The sequence below is a fragment of the Pinus tabuliformis genome, chromosome 7 (genome assembly GCF_031772625.1).
Source record: "Pinus tabuliformis cultivar Carrire ecotype Pingquan chromosome 7, CPIR1, whole genome shotgun sequence".
NCBI classification, from domain to species: domain Eukaryota; kingdom Viridiplantae; phylum Streptophyta; class Pinopsida; order Pinales; family Pinaceae; genus Pinus; species Pinus tabuliformis.
The window spans coordinates 1,525,050,474-1,525,063,413 of record NC_142293.1 but is presented as its reverse complement, the minus strand read 5'-3'; the positions used below and the strand labels follow the sequence as shown (position 1 = coordinate 1,525,063,413).

At 37.0% G+C, this 12,940-nt stretch overlaps 1 pseudogene; it reads right to left on the bottom strand.

The window, feature by feature from the left end:
* Positions 1-3,030: 3,030 nt before the first annotated feature.
* The window catches only part of LOC149253640 (transcription factor SRM1-like), a 28,119-nt pseudogene continuing 18,209 nt past the window's right edge, over positions 3,031-12,940 (bottom strand).

Below are 12,940 nucleotides of genomic sequence, written 5' to 3'. Positions count from 1 at the left end.
TTGTTGTCATTAAGGACCATGTGTTTTAGAGGTGAAAGAGTTCAAGATGTTCTTCTGTACAAAAGAGTGTTTGAGATGAAATTCATTATATCTCTGTGTCATATATTGATTGATAGAATTGGAGGCAATGGCCCTGATTTTCCTTCAAATCTGGTGCAGTTTTAGAAATCAAGGAGCTGTCAACCTAAGGTCAATAAGCTCAAACTTCATGAACAAGTTATGTATATTCAATATTGATAGATTGGTACACGATGCACTGAAATGTCAATTTCATTTGATAATTTTCTTGTCTTTTTGAAACAAGGAAACTGAGTATTGTAATACAGTTCAGGAAGTTTGTAGGTTTGCCATTTCAAATTTAAGCCAAGTCATCCTTATCATTTTGCTTCCATGGCAGAAAGGTTGTATCTGTTTTGTTTCCATTAAAGTGGTCCACAAATTAACCTGAAAGATGGTCTTTCTGGGTTTTAAGAGCTGCAAATATACCTTGATCCAACCTTACCTGCCATGCCAGGTACATTTGAAGAATTCATGACAATAATATTTCTGCTCAAATGTGCTCTGAACAACGTTTCTCAGCTGCAGGTGTTTAGGGATTCTAGATTGTTAATCAGTTGAATGAATGGCAGAGGACAACTGCACAGGATTTCTTTAAGACTTTGGATGAGCATTTAAAATAAGTTGCAAATTCATTTCAGCCTGTTACTGACACTCATGTCTTTAGAGACCAAAATATGACAGCAGCCACATCATCAAAGAGGGACTACAAGTAGTTGCAGGGAAAATTATAATAAAATAGAACAGGAATGGAGTTATATCTGTCTCTGAATCTAATTTTTAATAACGTTCTACAGGAAAAGATCTTGATATGGTTCAATCATATTGTTCTGGAGTGCGTTAGATTTCTCTTTGTGCAAATTAAATGGTTTCGTATGTACAAACCTGCGTGGCTTAATAATCTTGTCCCAAGCTAATCGGTCCACTGGGGTAAATATGTGATGAAGGGTTACTATGACATGACTCAACCTCCTAGATCTCCTTAAGGAAGTGGAATCAAAAAACCAAAACCTTACTAACCTTCATCGGGAGCTACAGGGCTCACAAGAGCTAAACCACCCCTCCAAGTGCCCAAACCCTGAGTTAGATTTCTTTTTCATAAAAAAGACCCCTAGTAGCATGCACAAGCCTGCATCCATGTGACTGTAGACCTCCAGTCGTTCCCATAAGCTTGCAAGGGAGAGACTACAATCTTTTTCAGCCATTTTTGTGCATCGCATTAGAATAGGTTGTTTATACTTTATTAGGAGATTGAGATGCAGAAGTTTTCAGTGGTTCACAATGTTCTTTAGAATATTTTGATGCGATGTTGTATGTTGAACTTAAGACCTGGAGTACCAGATGTGAGAATATTATACAGAGAAGGCATTAATGATGGCAATCTCAACAAACTATTTACAATTTTGTCACTTCCATTGCAACACAATGATAGCAAAACAGAAATAAATTGTCCTTGCATTTAGCTAAAGATGAACCCAATCTTAAATGGTTGACTATTAGAGGGATTGCAGAGGTTTCGCTAATTGCAAGTAATCCTCTTAGCTCTATTACAAGAACAGCCAGAACACCAACTGCATATTTTCTTGTTTTTATCTAAGAATCCCTTTGTAGAGGAAAAACTAGTGCAAGATTTGGAAGAAGTGGAGTGGTCACATGGGAGATTTAAAATAGTAGACCATCATGATGGATGTGATTTCTTGGAGAAATATTGGCATTTCCTTACTTATGACACACTGAGCATGAGCAAGATTTGCTTTGATTTAAAAAGACTAGGCCCTTACTATCATGATAAATCCACAAGCACAAGATCTGAAATACAGAGAAGTCAAGCCAAAATAGAGTTGTGATCTGGGAAAACTATTTGGATGAAATCCAAGGTGGAGACGGGAAGAGTGACTGTGTGATTGAGAAATAATAGTGTTATTAAGAATAAATTCATTATAAACATAGTAAAGAAACCTTTCATCATTGATCAACAACCAACGAATAAATCACATAGCATAGCATTTGGGTGAATTAGGGGCACTTTAATTTTACATATGAAGAAATTATTTCGATGATTGAACAGAGATCTGTGTATTGAATGTAGATTTTCTAAATTTTTAATACTTCCTTTAAACATCTAATAAAGGACCGTGAAGAAATCAGATGCAGTTACTAAAATTTGTTAGAAAATGATTAACAGAGATTACTCCTCCACAACATCGACATTTGACATTCCACCGTGAAGACAACTGCAAATAAACTTTAATCATGCTCATTTACACTGCCCCTCAAAGAAAAGCAGGGTCATGCCAGGAGATGTTATCAAATTATGTGCATTATTGGGGATCATATCATTCCCCTACAATTGGAGGATGCCGAGTTACAAAAGATCGTGGCAAATCATAGAATGAGAATTTGCAGCTCTTAAAACCCAGAAATACCATCTTTCAAGTTAATTTTTGGACCACTTTAATGGAAACAAAACAGATACAACCTTTATGCCATGGAAGCAAAATGATAAGGATGACTTGGCTTAAATTTGAAATGGCAAACCTACAAACTTCCTGAACTGTATTACAATACTCAGTTTCCTTGTTTCAAAAAGACAAGAAAATTATCAAATGAAATTGACATTTTAGTGCACCGTGTACCAATCTGTCAATATTGAATATACATAACTTGTTCATGAAGTTTGAGCTTATTGACCTTAGGTTGACAGCTCCTTGATTTCTAAAACTGCACCAGGTTTGAAGGAAAATCAGGGCCATTGCCTCCAATTCTATCAATCAATATCTGACACAGAGATATAATGAATTTCATCTCAAACACTCTTTTGTACAGAAGAACATCTTAAACTCTTTCACCTCTAAAACACATGGTCCTTAATGACAACAATAAACAAGTTTGCCAGCATATACAGATTTGTTGACAGAGCAGTGCTGCTTCCTACATTACACCATAAGGGAACATAAAGAGCACACTTACATGTACAAGTTAGATTCAGTCCCTCGCTTTTAAGTTTTGAGCAATTGCATTCTTTCTATTGATGCATTGTTGGCTGAGAAATGGCATATGCAACTGGCACAACATTCATGGGAGTACCAGGAACTACTGATCCTGGAAAAGGTCCACTTAAAACATAAGGAACATGTCCAGGAGGAATCATGATGGGAGTACCAACAGCATAACTAACAGGCCCAGCAATAGGTTGACCCACATGAGGTCCATATGCAACAACTCTTGGTAGAGATGGCTGAGACAAACTCTTAGGAGGCTTTTCCGCAGCTCCTGCGGAACCATTCTCTTAACCTATGATAGGGCCCTGTGGTGTTGATGTGTCTCCATCATTCACGTTAGTGATATCATGAATACTAGACCATCTTCTGTCTTTGTTTGCAGAGTTCAGACGGTTATAATATTTCTGAGCATGACTAGCCACCTGGGTAGGAGTCCTAGATATAACGCAATTTCTGGAGATGCTACGCCAGTCACCTTTACGAAACTTGTCCAGTCCAAGCAGAAATAACCTGCTTCAGCAAGAACATGATGTGCATAACTCAGTTATAAAGTTCAACTAGGCATACTCTATGACCTCCTTCCCTATCCTAAAACTTTTATGACAGACCTTTCCCTTCCTATTATTATGGCACTCAATTGCACTTTTAACAGATCTTTACTACATTTTACAGCAAGTGTTCAAGAAAAAGAACAAATAAACATGTGAATTACTGTCTGCCATAAACAGTGCCTGAGCAGGCATCCTGCATCAGTCTATAGATGACGGTGCACATATTCAGTAGAGTCTGCCATCATCACTGGAGCATATATTGCTTATGGCCATAACAACTCCTCAAGATTGGAACACTGACCAATAGTTGCCGCAACATTAACCGAACAAACCTACCTTACCAAGACCACATAGAAAATACATAGCAGGTTGCATCAATGACCACATAGAAAATACATAGCAGGTTGCATCAATGCAACGGATATTGAAACTCAAGACTAGAAACAAGAAAATCCACCCACCAAACCTCAGGCGCAGAGTCGAACTCGGGAGTGAATTTTCTGGTGAGCTAGTGAGGAGTGCCGAGTCGAATTGGTCAGGGAGCAGCCTGCGGTTTGCAGAAAATTCGAATTGAAACCTGCATTAACTCTTCGCGGCAAGAATGCGATGGAAATTGGGCAACTCTGTCAGATCACAACTTTAATGCGAAAAGGTGGCGGAGGGTGCGAAGCTCGTGGAGGGTGGAGGAATTGCCGAGGGCTGGAGCCAGAGGTTTTTCCGGGCGGTGATGGAAACCGGGCAATTCCTCCGCCTTGCTAATCTTTATGGAAGAAGAAATGTTGCATTAAGGATTTCATAGAAAAGTGATTATTTATATTATTTGTATATATATTTTTTATTATCATATTTTTTTTTATTTGTTTCCATATTCAATATATTATTAGACTGATAACAAATTTTGGAGTTTATGATCGGAGTTGTCTTTAGTGCGACTTTTTGGAGATTCCGGTGACGAAATCCAGTGGAAAAATTTGAGGTTAAATCTTGATTTGTATTATTTAAAATGGTTTTTTCACTGCATATTTGGATTCAACACCCTGAAAAACCCCTGGGACGCTTTGATTGTGCAGAAATTAGTATTAAACTTGCGATTTCAATAAATTGCTGCTGGATTTTGACTAGAAAAGCTTCCAAAAAGTCTCTTTAAAGACAACTCTTTTATGATCAATGAGAAAAATGGAGTTGTCTTTAGTGCGACTTTTTGGACTTTCTGGTGCCGGAATCCGGCAAAAAAAATTTGAGGTAAAATCTTGATTTGTGTTATTTAAACTAGTTTTTTTACTGTATATATGGATTCAGCACCCTCAAAACCCACTAGGGCACTTCGATTGTGCAGGGGTTACCCATCAAACTTGTGATTTCAATAAATTCTTGCCGGATTTAGAGAAATTAGAGCGGAAAAACCCACCGAAAAAACTTGCAAAAAGTCGCACTGAAAACAACTGAGAAAAATCATATCTTTATGGAAGAAGAAATGTCGAATTAAAGATTTAAAACTTGGGCTTGCTAAAATATTTATTTGAGGTGTAAGGTGTAAAGACTTTTTATTGGTATAATAAAATTAAAATTAAAATTTATTTTTCTATTTCTCTTCAAGTTATGAGAAGACAAGAGAATCGTGATTGGCTTGCATTTTGAATACATGATTATGTGATTTATAAATGATAACAGGCAGATTGAGAACTTGCTTTGTGCTTATTGTTAAGCAAATAATTGTCTAGAGGGGCTCTCCAACCTAGTATGATAGAGATGTAATGTTTAACATTTTAACTAGGTCAAATTAAAAAAATAAAATAAAAAACATCCATCCGTGCAGGGTAGAGATGTTGTAATATCTTATTTATTAATTTTTACTCTGTTAAATTAAAATTAAATTAAATTTAAAAATAATAATAATTTTATTTATAATTACAATTATAATTAATAATTAAACCAACGTAGATCCATTTTAAATTTGGATATGTCAAGCATCAAGAGGGATACAATTTCTTCAAATACAAACCTTCTTTTAGAGTGAAAAGGTATTTGATCCCTATTGGCCCTTGGTAGATGAAGAGTTAAGATGGATCTAGGCTAGTTTAATATTTTAATATGATAAGTAAAATATTGATTAGAGAGATAGCTTAGAGAAAAAATATTATAAATATAAAGTTTTTTTATACTTATTAATTAAATATAAAATTTTGAAATATAGTGATTAAATATAAATTATTATTCCAATATATATGATAAAATCGATCATAATTTATAGGCACAATCTAACTTATCTAGATGAAATGGCCTTTTTCATTGGAATTCGACGATATAGTTTCAATCAAGAAGATTGTGATTTTTTGTTTTTTGTTTTTTTTTTTTAAATACATTTTTGAATGCATAAATGGTTTTAGCACACTTAAAAACCTTGGGTACTCCTATAGATTCTCTACTAAATTTTAGTTTAAATTAACTAGAAAAAATGTCATTTCATTTATTAGTTAGAATATGATTATATATATATATATATATATATGTTGGCAAATGAATCGCTTTATATTAACATGTCAAAATACATAGAGTACAAGCAAAAGGATTGAGGAAGCCTTCGTCCTTGGGGCACCTTAGAGATGAGCAAGAGGGAGGTTATCTGCCCCTGAATGGGGAAACCAAGAAAACCATTTAAAAATTAAAATTTAAAATTATTACATCGCTTGAGATAAACAAAACCAGAAACATAGTTTCCATTTAGGCAACAACCATAGAAAAGACAAACATCAACACTAGTCATGCCAGGGAGAACTTGAATTTGCTTAGATGGTGCCATGTCGACCAGGAGGGTCATTGACCTGTCGCCGCAAAGCTCAATCATTGTATAACACCCTCCTCCCACACTTACCCAAGCTAATTTGTCCACTGGGGTAAATATGTGACAAAGGGTTACTATGACAAGACTCAACCTCCTAGATCTCCTTAAGGAAGTGGAATCGAAGATCCAAAACCTTACTAATCTTCATCGGGAGCTATAGGGCTCACAAGAGCTAAACCACCCCTCCAAGTGCCCAAACCCTGAGTTAGATTTCTTTTTCATAAAAAAGACCCCTAGTAGCATGCACAACCCTGCATCCATGCAACTGTAGACCTCTAGTCGTTCCCATAAGCTTGCAAGGGACAGACTATAATTTTTTTTTAGCCATTTTTGTGCCTACTATAACAATATTTGAGCCACTTTTTCAGGGCTAGTCTCCATACCATTGCCCAAAACTTGATGAGACTTTCCAAGACAATAAATGACACCAAGATAAAACCTCTAACGTAAAACTTGATCAAGGACTTGACCTAACCAAGCCTAACCATGACAAATAATATGTTAAACACATTATGAACATGAAATCTACAGGTCATATATACACCTCTTAACATAGGGGTCTCATACTTATCTGAGAATCGTCAAGAAGGTCTAATTCCCTCTCATATTAGCTGAAATAACATCTATTAGGTCATGCATTCGATAACCAATCACATATTCATAAAGATCCATAAATAATATACAACATATAACCAACTAATAACTAACATATAAACCAACAATAACCAACATATAACCCATGGCAACTCAGCCATAATGTCACCATCATAATCAATACATATGCTCATATATCAAAATAGAAAATACCTCTTATTAACATATGAAAGTGTCAACCAAGTCAGGGACTTCCATGTACCACCTGACCATAGACTGAGCCTAACCAAATCTTTCTTTCAACCAGTCAACCCCATGCCATATTCCAAGCATAAATGTGGGATCTCATGGAATAAACCAAACAAAACCAAACCAAGGCCTCCAGAGGCCAAACCAACTCAACCCTCAACTGGTGATTCCAGCTCACAGTCGAACATCACTAATCATCATGAGATCGGTCTCTACCCAAGTTGTCCAGGGCTCCTGAGCGTTTGTTCCAACTTAGATTCCAAGAATAGTAACTCAACCCACAGTGGTCGTCGGGCTATAGAGCGTTTATCCAACCAAGGCTTACATGACTAATAACTCAACCCAAGCTGTTACAGGGATTCCAGAGCATTTTTCCAACTAAGGCTCTAGGAACTAATAACTCAACCCATTGCCATAAGAAACATGAGCACCAACCAGAAAACAAACATAAAACTCACAACACCATGGCTATCTAGGAAATGGCAAGGCTAGGCAAAACCACTGTCAATCCAGGCAATCCTCCATGCCAATGACAGATCATAACCAAGAAACCACATGCATGGGACATGCATGTCAAACTAGAAAGGAAATCATACATGTAACATGGTACCCACAAGCAAAACCCAATGTAGTTGTTGATCCCACTATCCTCTTGCACTTTCCTACTTTTCTTTACCTTCTTGCTCCAAATCCCAAGCATGCCACACTCCTCCAAAAGTGCTCCAAGAAAACTCTAAGTGTCCAAGAGTATGAGAGAGAATAGAATGAGAATGCCAAAGATTGAACTAACCAAAAGCTAACACTGACAAAATCCATGAATTGATCCTCATATGCCTTTTATCATTGAGGCCTTTATTTTCTTCATTTTTCCTTCAATTTCCCTCTCATGCAAATATGTGACTCTTCACCTTCCTTTTCTCTTATTTTCCATTATTTTATAAATAAAATGCCAATTAATTCCTCTTTGCCTTTGCCAATGCCCTTTCCAATTTCCTTTGCCAATTTCCATCCTCAGTGTTCAGTGACACTTATAAGCCAGCAAAAACATATTGTGTATGGAGATTTATAACACAGATCGTTGCAATATTTACAATAACCAACTGTTGAAAACATGACAAACATATCGCTTAGTGGAGATTTATAACATAGCTCATTACGGTATTTACAACAACCACCACATATACTTATGCACATTTGCTTCAACCAACAAATAATAATATTGTCTATGGAGCTTTATAAATCTAGCTCGTTACATTATTCACAATAAGATACACATATATGCATATGCACATTTTCTCTAACCAACAAATACATGATACGATGCCCATATTAGCAACAAGGGAGTCCAGAGGCTCACACCTCCACCCTCAAATTAATACCAGGATTCAACTCCTTCCCAAGAATTCCAAAATCCACTACCAAAGTCAAAGTTGCATTCAATGTCCAACGATACAATCCTGTGCCACTTGTCCTCTCAATGAGCAATTGCTGACTCATTGTTCCAGGGCACACTCCCAATGTGCATCTAATTCCATCTAGCAATGCTAATGACCAAAAGAAATCCATTCCCGACCTTTCATTCTATGCTACACAATCCCTCAGGCAATCCAGCCACCCCCTTCCATGTAGTCACACACCTTCCAAGTTCCACGGGTATCCCCTTCTATGCTACATAGTCCCTCGGGAGGCCCCTCCCTTGGCAAGGTTTCCTCGTATTGGAAGGTCCAAAAGCCAAGGCATATCCCTGCCTCAAAACCATCATACCAGTCATAGCATGCTCATGGAAATCAATGGACACTATTGGGTACTAGTGTCCCACAATGGCCCTGCTCCTGAAGTGTTTTACCAACGTACTGCTGCATGTTCCAATTCCTTTCATTGATGTTGCTAATTCTTGTAGTCAATTTCAACCACCTAGTCTGGGCATTTCCATGCTTTCCTGTAGCAAGCACATAATTCCTATTAGATTCAAAACGAGTTGAAATAAATGCAAATCATTCCTCATTGGTGGCATGTTAATAAGGTACAGTTGCACTCATGTTCACTTCTGGTCACAACAAGCCAAACCAAATCTTGACCAAATCATCATGTATAACATATGACATCTGGTTAGCTCAAAACTCAACCATCATAAATCAAGAATCATGAACTGCATGCAATCATCATAAACCATAATTATAGATCACATGTAACCATCATAAGTCAAAATCATAGACCACATGCATAATCAAAACTAAAATAAAATATTGATACTTATCCTTTAATTGGTCCTTTGCTTCTGCCTTTATCCTTGTCCTTTTTGTACACACACTAGATTGGTTTCCAAACCTGGAAAGCACTCAATACCTTCTCTTCTCTTCAATCACGTACACATACATACAATGTACATCACACACATACACCCACACACAATGTACAACACCACACCACACATACACCTACACCCGGTGTACAACACAACACAATACATACACCTACACCCAATGTACAACACAGCACAATACATACACCTACACCCGGTGTACAACACAATACATATACATACACATAGTACAACACAATGAATACACGTCGCGATATAACAGCTACACAATGCACATAACACAATACCACATGTATACAACACAACATGTACGACATGCACATAATACCACATGAATACAACACAACATGTACGCCATGCACACAATACCACATGTACAACATGTACATAACTCCACCTACACAATGTGCACACAACACCACATGTACATAGTGCCACCTACACAACGTGTACACAACGCCACATGTACACAACACCACATGTACATAGTGCCACCTACACAACGTGTACACAATGCCACATGTACACAACACCACATGCATGACATGTACACGACCCCACCTGCACATAATACATATGTAAACATGTACACAACACCACATGCATGACATGTACACGACCCCACCTGCACACAATACCATATGTAAACATGTACACAACACCACATGCATGACATGTACACGACCCCACCTGCACACAATACCATATGTAAACATGTACACAACACCACATGCATGACATGTACACGACCTCACCTGCACACAATACCATATGTAAACATGTACACATCACCACATGCACACAACACCACATGTACAATCACGCAAACAACACCATATGTACATAGCACCGCATATACAACATGTAAATAGCACCATATGTACAGATCACCACATATCCAACATGTTCACAACACCACATATCCAACATATGCACAATATCATATGTACAAAACGTTGAATATATAACATGTACACAACACCCTATGTACATAACACTGCATAAATAACACATACACAACACCACATATACACAATATCACATATGCAACATGCACACAACACTAGTATTGCACATCTGGAGACTAAACTGTCTCTACCAAGCAACCTTACTTCTAGTGTCTCTCCACTATCCATGTTTGTCCCAACATGCCATAGATCACACTTCTTTCATTCCGCTAATGTATCCCTCAACATTACTTGTCATAGCATAAACATAGACATAGTGCAAGCACATAATATCAATCATATCCACATAATCTTGATCTCATTGATCTATCACGACTACTCTTCTCGCTTGATTCCTCATAAGAACATGAACCCCTTCATGTCATTCACCTGCATAAGCAATCATTTTTCCACAAGAATGATCCTTGATGACCCTTTCAGACAACAACATACATACATACATATAATCATTAGCATATAGCAATCATGATCATTGACGACCTTGTCAGGCAACGACATATATACATACATGTATACATATACAGGCATCAACATAATCATGATCACAACATAATTACCAAATATCATAAGGTCTAGGTCATGAGAACTCCCTTTGTCCCTCCATAACATGCACAACATTGAGAACAACCATTCCCAATATAACCAAGGCATCTGATGCCTCAGATCCATTCACTTTACCTTTCCTAATTACCTTCCTCATGATTGTCCTACCACTGACCATTTACCCCAATAGACTCAACCAATCCAACCAGTTGTCATATTCTTAACTTTAGTTTCCCTTTACTAATGCACTGAGCTTCATCCAGGTCTTACATTACCTATTGAGTTTCTTTCAGATCTCTCAAGCTTCATTAACTCTCCTCGTTCCCCAACTAATTCCCAAGACCCTCAAACATAAAAGGCAAGATAAGAAACAAACAAGAAGCAAACCATGAAAGACCAATAGCAATACGACACCATAAACAAAGTGGCATGGCCATGCACTAGACATAAACAAAGCTGCAAGTCAAGCACAAACAAATCACAAAGCACTGAAAGCACAAACTAGCAATAGACACAATGACTCAGCCCCATGGTTCCCAATGCTTCCAAGGGAAAGCTCAACCCAAGATTTCTTCAAGTTTTCATGGCAGTCTCTTTTGCCATGCAATTCCTACATCATACTACCATAAACATATAATTGTCAGTGTATAAGTGAATATAACGATATACCAGATACCTTACCTTATTGTACCCAACACACTGACTTGTAACTGAACACGTACATATATCATCTCTCAAGGGACTCCAATTCCTTGACAAATCTAGCAATAACGGGAAACCAGTTGTTATACCTGTCAAATGCATGTTCATAAATATAACACATATCCACATAATGTTAGACAAAATCAAGGTTAACAAGACTTCATGTATTCATGCAAAGTACTCATTCATTTGGAATTGCGGTTTCCAAACATAGCCAAAGGAATTCTCACCCAATTCTTTTCTTTTAACTTTTACCTTGCTGCAATTAAGTCTTACTATGTGTTATCACATCAACCAACTATTAGCTATATAAACAAATCAACTATTACCTTGTCACACTAATGCCAAGCATGTTTCCCTACAACTACTCACACATGTCAGTCACACGTTCCAAAGATCAAGACATCATATCTATTAATTTGAAATCAACCTTTACCAAGACTAACATCCATGTCAGAATCAACAATCAACTCACAATCATTAATCATAATGCTACAACTATCACCTACTCTACACTCAAGTGCATATCAGCTGTCTCAACACATAATGTGTTAGTACAATAGTCTTAGAACAAGATCATTCCTTCATGCAATCTTATAGACACATACTCATAGCATACAATTAATCAAACATTCAAACAACTTGTAAACATAACATGCTAGATAAACCAAGTAAACGACATAATCAAACTCATACCTCAATGTATCTCAGGGGGCTATCACATTTGCACAAGTCAGTCCAAATTAGCACGACACAATATCATAAATATATTGACTCACACCTGAATATTTAACCATAACCATATGCATAGGCCAATCTAGATTAGCATGATACATATGACATCAAGATACTAGATGCAATGAACATACTCATCTTGCATATGACCACAATGCATATAACAAAAAGTTAACTACCGGGCATGACTATCTAACGCATGTGCATGTGATCAGACTTAACTAGTATCTATCATGTATATATAACCATAACAACAATAGATGATAGGAATGCATATAGCCACAAGGCATATAACAACCATTAACCAACATACCTGCATGCCCAATAAACAAACTTGTATGACGATATGCTCCTACCCTGATATCTACTGCTGC